Consider the following 13,015-nt stretch of genomic DNA (forward strand, 5'->3'; position numbering starts at 1 on the left):
GGCAGAAGAAGAGCACCTTCGAGAAATGATGGACCGAGTGCTGAAAGACCATGTTGAAAAGGGATATATTAGAAAATTATCAAATGAAGAGCATAAATTTAAGCATCTTAGAAAGTGGTATCTACCAATCTTTCCTGTATTTAACCCCAATAAACCAAATAAGGTTAGAGTAGTATGGGATGCAGCTGCAACAGTGAACGGAATTTCGCTTAATTCCATGTTATTGACTGGGCCAGACCTTCTTTCACCACTGCCGACTGTCCTAAGTCGGTTTAGAGAATATCGTGTTGCTATTGCCGCTGACATTCAAGAAATGTACCATCAGATCATGATTAAAGAAGAGGATCTGATTAGCCAAAGATTCCTATGGCGAACTGACCGGTCGCAAATTGAGCCCGATAAATATGTGATGCTGAGGATGACCTTTGGGTCAGCCTGTTCACCAACTTCCGCCCAATTTGTAAAGAATGTAAACGCGGACCGTTTCGCGGCCCGCTATCCTCTAGCCGTCGAATGTATTAAGCGTCATCACTACGTCGACGATATGCTTGCCAGTATAGAGAGTGTGACCGAGGCCACGAAGCTAGCACAAGATGTGAAATTTATTCACTCACAAGGAGGATTCAAGCTTCACAATTGGATGTCAAATTATGGCCAAGTATTAGATGGCGTTGGTAGTAGCAACAGTCGGGAGAAGGATATGAACCTCGATCCAACAGCTTGTACAGTATCGGACATAAAGATAGAACCCTGGTGTTTTCAACGCAGCATGCACCTGTTGGGACAGGTTTATGTGTGGTTTGTGTGTTTGTGTTTGTGTGTGTGTGTGTGTGTGTGTATGTGTGTGTATGTGTGTGAACATGTGTGTGTGTGCATGTGTGTGTGTGTGTATGTATGTTTGAATGTGTATTGGTGTGTGTGTTTGTTTCACAAGTATGTCGTTTCGTATAGATTTGTTAGTAGTTATTCTGTGTTTTGGGTAAGGTTTTTGATGTAATAAGCAGAACCACCGCCCTCGCGATCAGTGTTTTTTCGATCTATTAACAACTTTACGGTCTTCTTTCGCCGTGGTCTTCTGAGGACGTCCGGTTCACTTGCGCGTTTCGGTTGTCCAAGCGCGTTTCAGTTGTCCTAGCGCGTTTTGGTTGTCCAAACACATTTCGGATGTCCGAAGCGCGTTTGCGACAAAAGTGCGCGATCGTTCCATTACAAACTCGATCGTTTTGCGCTTAATGCCAGCAGCCGCCATTCGCTTTATTATATGGCGCTGATCATCGGTACAATGTTTACTTCGACCCATTGTTACTAACATTGCTTGCTTGGACCGTCAAGAACGCGCTGGTTAAAAAGTTGGACACGGCTGATCCCGTGCTCAGCCTGCGTTCTGCTTCTACACGTGATGAATTACATCGTTGTAGAGCAGCAAAAAAAGCGTATGGATAAAAACTATCAATGAGTAAGCGAGTGAGTGTCTACCCATTTAAATCGAGAACCGAATACTGCCGCGCTCATGAAACAAAACGCCCATTGAAAAGAACAACAGCGCGCCAGCTCAATGCACGCACAAAGTTTAACATGCGCACACAACGTTAAACGCAGAGATGCACGCAGGCATTTCTATGGCGTGTACTGGAGAAACACCTGTAAGGGAATGCCGAGTTCATTGCTGTTGTGCGCGTGTCCATTTCACATCGCTGCGCATGCACATTCATCAACCATCACACCTGCGGTTTCTTCCGAGGAACAAGCGCTGCTGTCGATGCAAACTTTAGCTTTTATCCAAGTGCAAACGCACGCTGTCTCACATGATAACACACATTATCAGAATACTTTCCATGCAATATGAAACCATAGCAAGCCACGTTTTTCAGACTCTCTCTCACTCTCTTTCTACTACTACTACACACACACACACACACACACACACACACACACACACACACACACACACACACACACACACACACACACAAACACACACACACACACAAACACACACATATATATATATACACACTCACACACACACATACTCACACACACACATACACACACACACACATACACACACACAAACACAAGTAACGTGGTAAAACAAGTGCAAGGTGCGTTGAAAACACCAGGGTTCTATCTTTATGTCCGATACTGTACCCAGAAGGTCTTGGGAATGTGGTGGAACCCAAACGAAGATACGTTCCAATTCAAAGTGGCGTTAAAGGATGTAGATGTTCTACAAGGGATCGTGATACCAACCAAACGCCAAGTACTGAGCACGCTTATGACAATCTACGATCCGTTAGGCTTGATAGCAGGCTTTTTACTGTTCCTCAAAGTCTTATTGCAAGAAGTTTGGCGTTCTGGAATTGGGTGGGACGATCAAATACCCAATTCTCTGCAAGACAAATGGAAGGAGTGGTTAACTTGCATACCCCATCTGCAATCTATCAAGATTCCGCGATGTTACCGCACGTCCATCAGCTTAGAGACCTGCACGACACAGCTTCATATTTTTGTAGACGCGTACCGAAGATCAACGGGAAGTTGTGTTGATCGGCGCAAAAACTCGAGTAGCTCCGTTAAAATATACAATGATTCCCCGATTAGAGCTGCAAGCTGCAGTATTGGGAGTCAGACTGATGACAGGTATTCATCAATCAAACCGGATAAAGATCCATCGACGCTTCTTGTGGACCGATTCAAAAGACGTTTTGTGTTGGCTCAACTCGGATCATCGAAATTATAGCGTCTACGTAGCTCATTGAGTAGGCGAAATATTAGAAAACTCGTCAGTAAAGGAATGGCAGTGGGTGCCGACTAAAAACAACGTAGCCGACGAAGGTACAAAATGGTCCAACCTTAACCGACACTGCACGACCGGAATGTGGTTTAAAGGACCAGCGTTCCTACAGCAACCGGAAAACGAGTGGCAAGTGCAAAGCTTCAGGCCTTCAACTACTGAGGAAGAGTTACGCCAGACGGTTTCATATCATCGTGAATTCTTCTTCTTCTTCTTCTTCTATGGCTCAACAACCGTTGTCGGTCAAGGCCTGCCTGTACCCACTTGTGGGCTTGGCTTTCAGTGACTAATTGGTTCCCCCCCCCCATAGCAGGATAGTCAGTCCTACGTATGGCGGCACGGTCTATTTTGGGGATTGAACCCATGACGGGCATGTTGTTAAGTCGTACGAGTTGACGACTGTACTGTATAGACCGGCATCATCGTGAATTATCCCCAGTAATTATCTTTGACAGATTTTCTGATTGGAAACGCCTGCATCGAGCCATCGCCTACATGTGGAGGTACATCAATAATTCTCGTCTGCCAAAAATGTCTCGATATTTTGGACCCCTTACGCACCTCGACCTACAACAAGCTGAGTAATCGATCATCAAGGAAGCGCAACGATTAGAGTTTCCAGAAGAATATCAGCTGCTTCTGCATGACAAATCAGGTACAAAGGGATCTAAAATGATTAACAAGAAAAGTTCTCTTTATAGACGTAGTGCATACATGGACGAGTACGAGGAAGAATCGATGCTTGTCGTTACGCAAGCCATGACATGAAGAGGCCAATTATTCATCCCAAAAAATCCTGGCTCACCGATCTGATTGTAACGGAGTACCACTGGAAATATAAACATCAAAATCATCAAACCGTAATGAATGAAGTGCAGCAAAAGTTCGATATTCCTGGCCTACGAAGCGCGTGCCACAGAGTGCGAAACAATTGCTTTAGATGTAGCCTTCGTAAAGCTTACCCTTAACCTCCAGTGATGAATGAGCTGCCGTTAGCTCGAGTGTCACCGTACGCCAGACCGTTCTCCTACACAGGGATAGATTACTTCGGACCTTTTTTGGTCGCTGTTGGACAGAGACAGGAAAAGCGCTGGGGTGTGCTGTTCACGTGTCTAACAATACGGGCCATACACATAGAGGTGGCTCACAGCTTGAACACCAGCGCTTGCATCATCGCTATTCGCAATTTTATCGCACGTAGAGGGACTCCGATTGAAATCAGAACTGATCGTGGGACTAATTTCGTTGGCGCTGATCGTGAGTTGAAAGTTGCGGCGAAGCAGATAAACACCGAGGAGCTGATAGATGAAATGTACCTCCCCGATACGACGTGGATATTCAACCCCCCCGGAGCACCACATTTCGGTGGTGCATGGGAGAGATTAATCGAATCAGTTTAACGCACCCTCTCCGGCATGCAATTTACCAAAACACCGACAGATACCGTTTTCGCCAATTGGTTAATTGAAGTAGAAAACATTATCAACTCTCGCTCACTAACATATGTATCGGTTGATAGTGAGGAAGAAGCCGTGTTAACGCCAAACCATTTTCTCTTGGGTTCATCTTCTGGAATAAAACCATTAACATCTCTTGATGATTCTTCCGCAGCTCTCAGGAACAACTGGAAGACGTCACAACTGTACGCAGATCAATTTTGGAAAAAATGGTTAGCTTCTTATCTGCCTACGCTCACCCGTCGCAGCAAATGGTTTGAGACCCAGCCGCCATTGCAATAAGGAGACCTCGTGCTGATTGTCGATGACGCCCTACCAAGAGGATGCTGACCTAAGGGAAGAATCATACAGCTCGTACCTTCGAAGGACGGAACCACTCGGCTTGTGCACGTACAGCTTGCGAACAAAAAGATTATAGAGCGACCGGTAGTAAAAATCGCTGTAATAAACGTAGAACCGCACGAAAGAGTTTAACGCAGTCAAACACCGGGGCCAGTGTTATTTACCAACAGCGATTCTAGTTTGACAGCTGCGTTGTGGTGAAGTGAGAGAGAGGGACAGGTAGCACAGGCGAAGCAAACACGGGCGAAATAGAGAGAGTAGGAATGGTTCATCCCGAAGGAGCTTCGCGTGCAACGGATGAACCTGCGCAAATTAAGTGGAATGACCGCAATCGGGTTTGTGTGAAGTTTTAAAACGGGCACGAAGACGAAAATCGACCTCTTTCTACCATCGCGCCAAGAGCAGAAAGTTCAGTGAATTTTTTAATACAGTTTAAGTGAATTAAGAAAACTGAAGTTTCAACTTAAAATTCGCGAAAGAAAGAGCTTTGTTGCTGGACGCAACACTGAGGCCAACCCTCCTGAATGTACTTTGATACTGTTTTCAACGTAGGATCTCTTTTAGTTGCTTCCCTAACATCGCGTATGTTAGCGGCATTGCTTTAGTTACGTTATCTATAATAGCATTCATATCATTGTCTAATTCGATGCTCGCTATAACATACGGCCTCAGCACAATTTTTCGATCGAAAAAATTCGATAGGCGCTCACGTAAAACTGACAGTATAACTATTTTTTTTTATACCCCTACATGAAGTTGGCCCCCCAGGTAAATAATTTTTAAAATAATTTTTTATCACTCAAAACATTGAAAAAGAACCAAAACATTTACCAACTTGCTTTTAAATAACGTTTTTCAAAAACATCAACCTTGATTTATGGCATTTTTCTGATATTCGATAATTTCCGCAGCTCAATGTGTCGCGTATTATTCCCCATACAAAGCGGAACGATCGAATTTTTGTTGCATAGTTCATTTTGCTCGTGAGTGTCATGATATACCAGTTTTCAAAAAGACCAGTAAAATGAACACCTTGGCGGCGAAATGAGTGTCAAATGACACCAAAATGACAGCCGGATCGATAGAAATTTTTCGATCGAAAAATGGTGCTGAAGCCGATAATCTTCTTCTGGGTGCTCGTGTTCTTCTATCAGTCGGGACAATATATCAGCGTTACCAAATTTGTCTGTTGGTTCGTACTCAATTTTAAAATCATAGAGCAGCAACGTTAAAGCTCAACGCTGGAGCCTATTTGCTGTGTAAATGGGTATACCTGTGCGTGCACCGAAAATTCTTGACAGCGGAGCAGGATCCGTTTGTAACATGAATCTACGCCCATAAATGATGCGGTGGAAGTTTGTAACAGCAAATATCACGGCTAAACCCTCGCGATCTGGCTGACTGTAGTTCATTTCTGCTTTTGTCAATGTTCTTGCTGCGTGCTGTACTACTTTCAAGATTCCATCCTCCATGCGATGGCTAATCGTCGCTCCGACACATACAGAAGAAGCATCAGCAGCTACTATAATTTCTTTACTGGGGTCGTAATGTGTCAAAAGTAGATCCGATTTTAAAATTCGTTTGAACATTTGAAAAGCATTCAAGACATTCAGGAGTCCACTGAAAAGACCCTTACTTGTTCAACAACTCATCCAAGGAATACCGCAGATTGCGCATGTGTAGTACAAATCGACCGTAAGTTTTGTTTGCTCCTAAGAAGGATCGCACCTCAGATAGTTGCTTTGGAGTCGGCATCTTGAGTATTGCCTGAACCTTAGTAGGGTCTGGTCGCAAACCGTTACGATCCAATATATGTCCTAAATACTTTATCTCCTTTTTCATAAACATACATTTCTCTTGTCTAAACGTCTAATTTGACCCATGTTCACGCAGTCTGGTAAACACTGCTCGCAGATTTTGTCTGTGTGTGGTTTCATCAACTCCACCTACTACGATATTATCCAAATATGCGGCCACATCATTCCATCCCGACAACATAGTGTCCATGAGTTGCTGGAAGGCCTCTGGTGCAGATTTTATACCCGGTGGAAGGCGATTGTATACATATAAACCCTTATGGGTATTCACGGTAAGGAGCTCGCGGCAATTTTCCTCTACCTCTACTTGGAGAAAATCGTCTAATAGGTCTATCTGACTAAAAATTTTCGACTGTCCTAATGCGGTAAAAATGTCTTCAGGGCGCGGAATCGGATACTGATGGGGTTGCAACGCATCGTTCACCCCCGTAGAATAGTCTCCACAGATGCGTATTGACCCTTTGGCCTTGCGCACTACCACAATAGGCGCGGCCCATGACGAATAATCTACGGGGTGATAATTCCCTCTCGCTCCAGCCGATCCAGTTCTCCATTAACAGCTGCCATCATAGCGTACGCCACTGGTCTCTTAGGACGAAAAACTGGAATCACGCCTTCTTTTAGGACCAACTGGATTCTTCCTTTCTTACAACATCCTGGTTCATCTAAAAATAGATCTTCAAAATCTTTAAAATAGTTAGAACTCATGCTCACCAAAGACAGTTGGTTGCAAACAGTTGCCAGCGGTACGTTCCAGAGGTTGAAAATGTCCATCGCATCTTTTCCAAAAAGTGAGAGGTTCTCCGAGGCAACTCGTATCACACAATCTTTGCGTTGTTGGGCTGGTTTAATTTCAGCAGTAAACTCCCCAAGTAGATACAGCTGCTCTCCCGATGCCGTTCTTGCCGTTATCGTTGATGGTTTCAACACTGGTTCCGCCATCTGTTGCCACAATCTCGATGAAACGATGGTTATGTCTGCGCCGGTATCCACCATCATTCTCATCCTAGTTTGATTTATCAACACATCGATGTTTCTTCCTCGCCCGCTTCCAACTTCCATAATCGTAACGCTTCTGATCGCACTTTTTCTTCTGTTCGCGTTCCAACGAAATGCCGAGCTACAGTAGCCTTCTTTGTGTCCCATAGTGTTGCAAATGGAGCATTTATAATTTATAAGATTGCACTTTATTGCATGACGGTCGCCTCCACACAGCCAGCAGCTTCTAGCGCGGCCATACTGATAATTTGGCTGTTGTGTGTGTTGAATATTCTCGTAACCATTTTGTCTTCTACCATATTGTCGATCATTGCTCTTTACTACTGCTAACATATTTTCTATGGGTATTTTTTCTATCATTGCGCTATCCATTTTCAAATTTAGTACACGTTGGCACTCTTCCGTTAAATCTTCAAGGCGTACCTCCGGCCGGTTTTCTATTAGTGAAAGAAGTCAAGTACGAATCTCTTCGTCGCTCCGTAACCAGCGCACGAAGATGAGACACTTCAGTTGGTCTTTGCTTATTTTGGCAACCTCAAAGTCCAAACACGCTCTGTTCACCCGGCAAGCAAAGGACAGATAATCCTCACTATATGCTTTAGTGGTATTCAAACACTTATAACGTCTTCTTAAAACGGACTCTTTGCTACCAAAAAGAGCTGTGAGTTTCTTTACGGTTTCGTCGAACGTGTAATCGCGAGCATGTTTTGGCAAAATAAAATTTGGCGTATCTGTTGTACTCGCTACTGCCCAACTTCCGAATTAATAGCCGAACTTTTGCTGCATCATCGAGCTTCGACGCGTCCTTAGCGAATAAATCTTCGCATGAGAAAACCAATTCGCGAAGGTAGCCCTTTCCTCTTCATCGAAGCGAAACTCCTTTCAATGACCACTAAGCGAACTTAGAATTTGCTCGTGGTTTGGGGCTGGTGTTGATACAAGCGGTGGTTGTGAAACATTACCTTCACAATGAATTAAAAGTAATTTGTTCACTTGTGTTTGGAGTTGCAGCACGATTTGCATTACATCCGACGCTCCCGGCGTAGGTTGATGACCCGACGTTCCTGCGATTTGCGATGGCGGTACACCATTCTCGGCTGCTGGCATCTGAAATGGCGGCATCGCTGGCACTGGAGCAGGATTTGCCAATCCTGTAGGCAAAGCGTGTTGAAACCATTGCTGCGACCGCCTACGCTGCTCATCCACCTCATGGTTGCCTTGGTTGTTCATTCTAGCCCTTTTTCGTCTTGGTGGTATTTTAAAATCACTTAATGCGAACGCACGTCAAAAGAATAAATAAATATGACGCGCACTACGTAACTTCGGGTTTCAAATGTTGCTTTTGACGGATACAAAACAACGCGATTACTTTAAAACTCGTCGCCAGTTGTTATGTCTACGTTCTCAACTTGACGGTAAACAAAACATATACAGTCTCAGGTGATAAAACTTATATCTATTACAAAAAAACTTATATTCTACAAAGCTTAGACGGAGACCCGCTCATGTCTATCTCTCGGCTCGGCTCGTGGGGGAGTGACCTCTTCGTGCTTACTTCGTCTCTAGGCGACAGTCCCTGTCATCTGAGAGAAAGGAGGCCCATGTAGCATCTGCATCTGTAAGGCCGGCTACACGAGGGCACTCCCCAACATCCCCTTGCTTTAATACGGTTTGTACATAGCCATCCACCGTGGCGATCTTCGTGTTCGGGAAGAACGGCGTACAGGCTGCACTGGCATCGCAGGCTCACTATGCATGTCTTCCGGGAATGTTTCCGAACGTATGGCAATCTCTTTTGATGGTGGTGGACAAGGAACCTGCAGTGGTGGCGAGCACGTAGCTGCTGCGCTTGCTTGTGTGGAATCGGACGGTTGCGCACAGACATTTGGAGCCGGGTCTGGTTATAACCACGTTACCATGAATTTTGATCGATTAGTGGCGGCGACTGTGGAGCCATTGGTTGCTGTTGATGTTGGTGCAATGCGTGTGGTTGGTATGGGAACTGAAACTCCCGTTGCGAACGGTAATCGGTAACTTCACGAAACGCAACTTCAGCTGTCCAAGTATTTTGAGACAGAGCCACATTCTTCAAAGTTGATAGGATGCCGACTTTGAAAATAGCCAAAAACGAGGTTCAGGATTAGCCACGGTTTTTATCTTAATACCATTATCATCAGTGTTAGTGCCTCGCAGTAGTGGTCGGTTGCGATTTTCGAGTATTTCCCGTTGAATGTGTGAGTGTTGTCCGAGATGAGTGCCTTCGTAAAACTGTGTGCGTGTTGACTCTAAGGTACGGATTTTAGTCAGGGCAACAACCCTATTCTCCGTAAAAGGTAACTCTTTCAATAGCTCGACTTTCATTAGTGCCAGGGAATCCGTGATTGTTGATGTTAGTTCCTTGATGATAGGTTAAGTTGATGCCTTTTCGCAATTCTTGCAAAACCATTTTAACTGGGAAAATCTTCGTAAGTCACTTAATGATTCACTTGAGAGGCCAGTGTAGGACGGATGAAAGTGTTGTGCGCAGGCACCATCACATACAAACGGGACACCAGTAGTGAGCTCCAGGCAGATTCCACAATTCATCTTGCTCACTTTATATATGTGCAGTTGGATGTGAGTGTAGTGATAAGTGCATACGCGTATCGAGTTGATAGTAGTGAAGGCGATAGATGCAATGTGCGTGTGCAGATAGCTGTGTGTGGAAGCACCTCAGGCTATGATGGCGAACACTCGAACTTCAACACCAGCACGGTACGCCAAAATTAAATTCACTAAATAAACCTGCAATCGGGCGACAATCACTTAATGCAACATCCAACCAGCACGATGGGCAAGTTCAGTGATCAGAATTTCCGTGATAAACGTGTCACAGGCGAGTAATGCACGGACAAATAAACTATTTGAAGCGGAGAGCTATACGAATCGAACCGCACTCATGAATAGATACCGAATGATCAAGATACATAAGATCAAGATACTCATATTAGACATGGGCAAAATGATTCTTTGCGACGATTCGAGCGAGCTGGCTCTTTTGCTTACGGCAAATCACGAGCGAGCGGTGATTCGTCCGCTCGCGCTAGCCATACCTTTAATTGGACAGGAGATATAGGTGATATTTTTCGTGAGGTATTGCTTAATTAATGCAGTTTGTTCTCGAATAATAGAGTATACAGTTAATGGTGAGAAAAAATCAATACACAAAAATACACATGTTTTACATCTTCGATGGGAACGAATGTTACACAAATCATTATTATAGTGAGTCTTTAAGCAATAAGGCAAAGCTGTCCTCCTGTATAAAAAAAAAACATAGCGTACGGCAATTGGAATACTTTTTTTTTCTATTACAAAACAATTGATATCCTTTATCGTAATCACTGGTTTTGTGCAGCGAATACAACGAAGACATTCAAACTAGGTAATATGTATTATAACCACTATAAATCCGATTTGTGTATGTCGAAATATACCTTGCTTTTTAAAAACCAGCTGTTTATCAGCGACTCTACAACCTAGCTCGCGAGTGCACTGTCTATCAAAAATACGCAGTGAGAAGAACAGGGTAGCTCGCGAGCGCACTGCCTATCCAAAATCCGTGCAGAAAAAAACTGCCTAGCTCGCGAGCGCACTGCCTATCCAAAATCCATGCAAAAAAAACAGGGTAGCTCGCGAGCGCACTGCCTATCCAAAATCCATGCAGAAAAAAAAACAGGGTAGCTCGCGAGCGCACTGCCTATCCAAAATCCGTGCAGAAAAAAAACAGGGTAGCTCGCGAGCGCCCTGCCCATCCAAAATACGTAGCGAGAAGATCAGGGTAGCTCGCGAGCGCCCCTTCTCTTCTCACTACGTATTTTGTCCAGGCAGCGCGCTCGCGAGCTAGCTTGATCCTCTCACTATGCATATTGGCGCTCGCGAGCTGGGCTGTTTTTTTATGAATGGATTTTGGGCCAACCGGTCGCTCACGAGCTACCCTGTTCTTCTCGCTACGTATTTTGGATGGGCAGCGCGCTCGCGACCTACCTTGTTTTTTTCTGCATGGATTTTGGATAGGCAGTGCGCTCACGAGCTAGGCAGTTTTTTTCTGCACGGATTTTAGATAGGCAGTGCGCTCGCGAGCTACCCTGATCTTCTCGCTACGTATTTTGGACAAGCAGTGCGCTTGCAAGCAAGACTGTTTTTTTCTGTGTGTTTTGCACATACGATGCGCTCGCGCTCTACGATGTTTTATACGTGTGTTTGGAATAGCCAGTGTGGGTCGACGACAGTAGCTTGTGATGTTTTTTTTGTTTAATAAAAACGTTAATTTGAGTTTTAGTTTTAACCGCAATAAAAATATTTGATTTTTTACATGCGGCTATTTACATTCCGTATAAGCCCAACAGTATTATAGATTTAGATTTTTTGTTTCTCGGGGCAACTAGTTTCAAACGAGCTTTTTTTACATTTTTCTATGCGAGCGGGCGAATCATATTTTTCTGGAATGAAGAGCGGCGAGCGCCCGCTCTCTAATGGGAGCGAGCGAACCTTATGATTCCCGCTCTTCTTGCCCATGTCTAACTCATATCCAAGGCACGTTTAAACGGTGTGTATGTGCTTGAAGAATTTGCAAGGGTATAAGAATTAGTGTAACGAGGATTTAACTGATTGATATGTGATCGAAATAATTTTTCCTTCTTCATCGACTACTTGGTACATGACCTTCCCCATCCTGTCTTCTATAACACCTTTTTCCATTTCCATTTGTTTTGTGCATAGACCTTCGCGTATACCAAATCGCCTCGTTTGAAACAGCGAACGCGTTGTTGGGGCACAGGAGATTTACGTTCGGGAGGTATACGAAGCAATTCCATACAGGTACGCATTCTTCTCCCAAGCATCAGTTCCGCTGGTGATTTGCCGTTTTCTAAATGCCTATTGGGAGAGCTTCTATACATCAATAAGAAGATGTCCAGTGACTCTTGGGCCGATGCTCCTCCCTCGCTGATTGTTTTTAGCCCTCGCTTAAGAGAGTCCACGAATCGATCCGCCTGTCCATTCGACTGGGGGTGGTAAGGAGCGGTTCATATATGTTCTATCCCGTTGGTGGTACAGAATTTTCCAAATTCCTCACTTGAGAACTGAGTGCCATTGTCACTAACTAGTACATTCGGCATACCCAGTCTTGCGAATTATTCACGTAAAATACGAATCGTTGCTTGAGTCGTGATTTTGGTCGTTTGCACTATCTCTAGCCACTTTTAGAAAGAATCGATTGCAAGGAGATAATAAAATCCATCGATTGGTCCCGCATAATCCACATGCACTCTTTGCCACAAAGCAGACGCAGTGGGCCAGGCTATTGGCGTACTATGTGGAGGAGATTTTGCTGCTGCTGCGCACTGTGGATACGACTTCACTAACTCAGCTATTTCCGAGTCTAAACCAGGCCAGTAAACATAGCTTCGTGCCAGTGACATCATACGCTGCATTCCGGAGTGTCCAAGGTATAGTTGTCTACAATCGATCGCTTTTTTCTCAACTAGACGAAGTTCCGCTCATTGCACGCAACAAACACGCCAAGCCTCATGCTCTGACAACGCAGCTCAATTGACTTACCG

Source organism: Anopheles coluzzii, chromosome 3, assembly GCF_943734685.1.
Source record: "Anopheles coluzzii chromosome 3, AcolN3, whole genome shotgun sequence".
NCBI lineage: Eukaryota > Metazoa > Arthropoda > Insecta > Diptera > Culicidae > Anopheles > Anopheles coluzzii.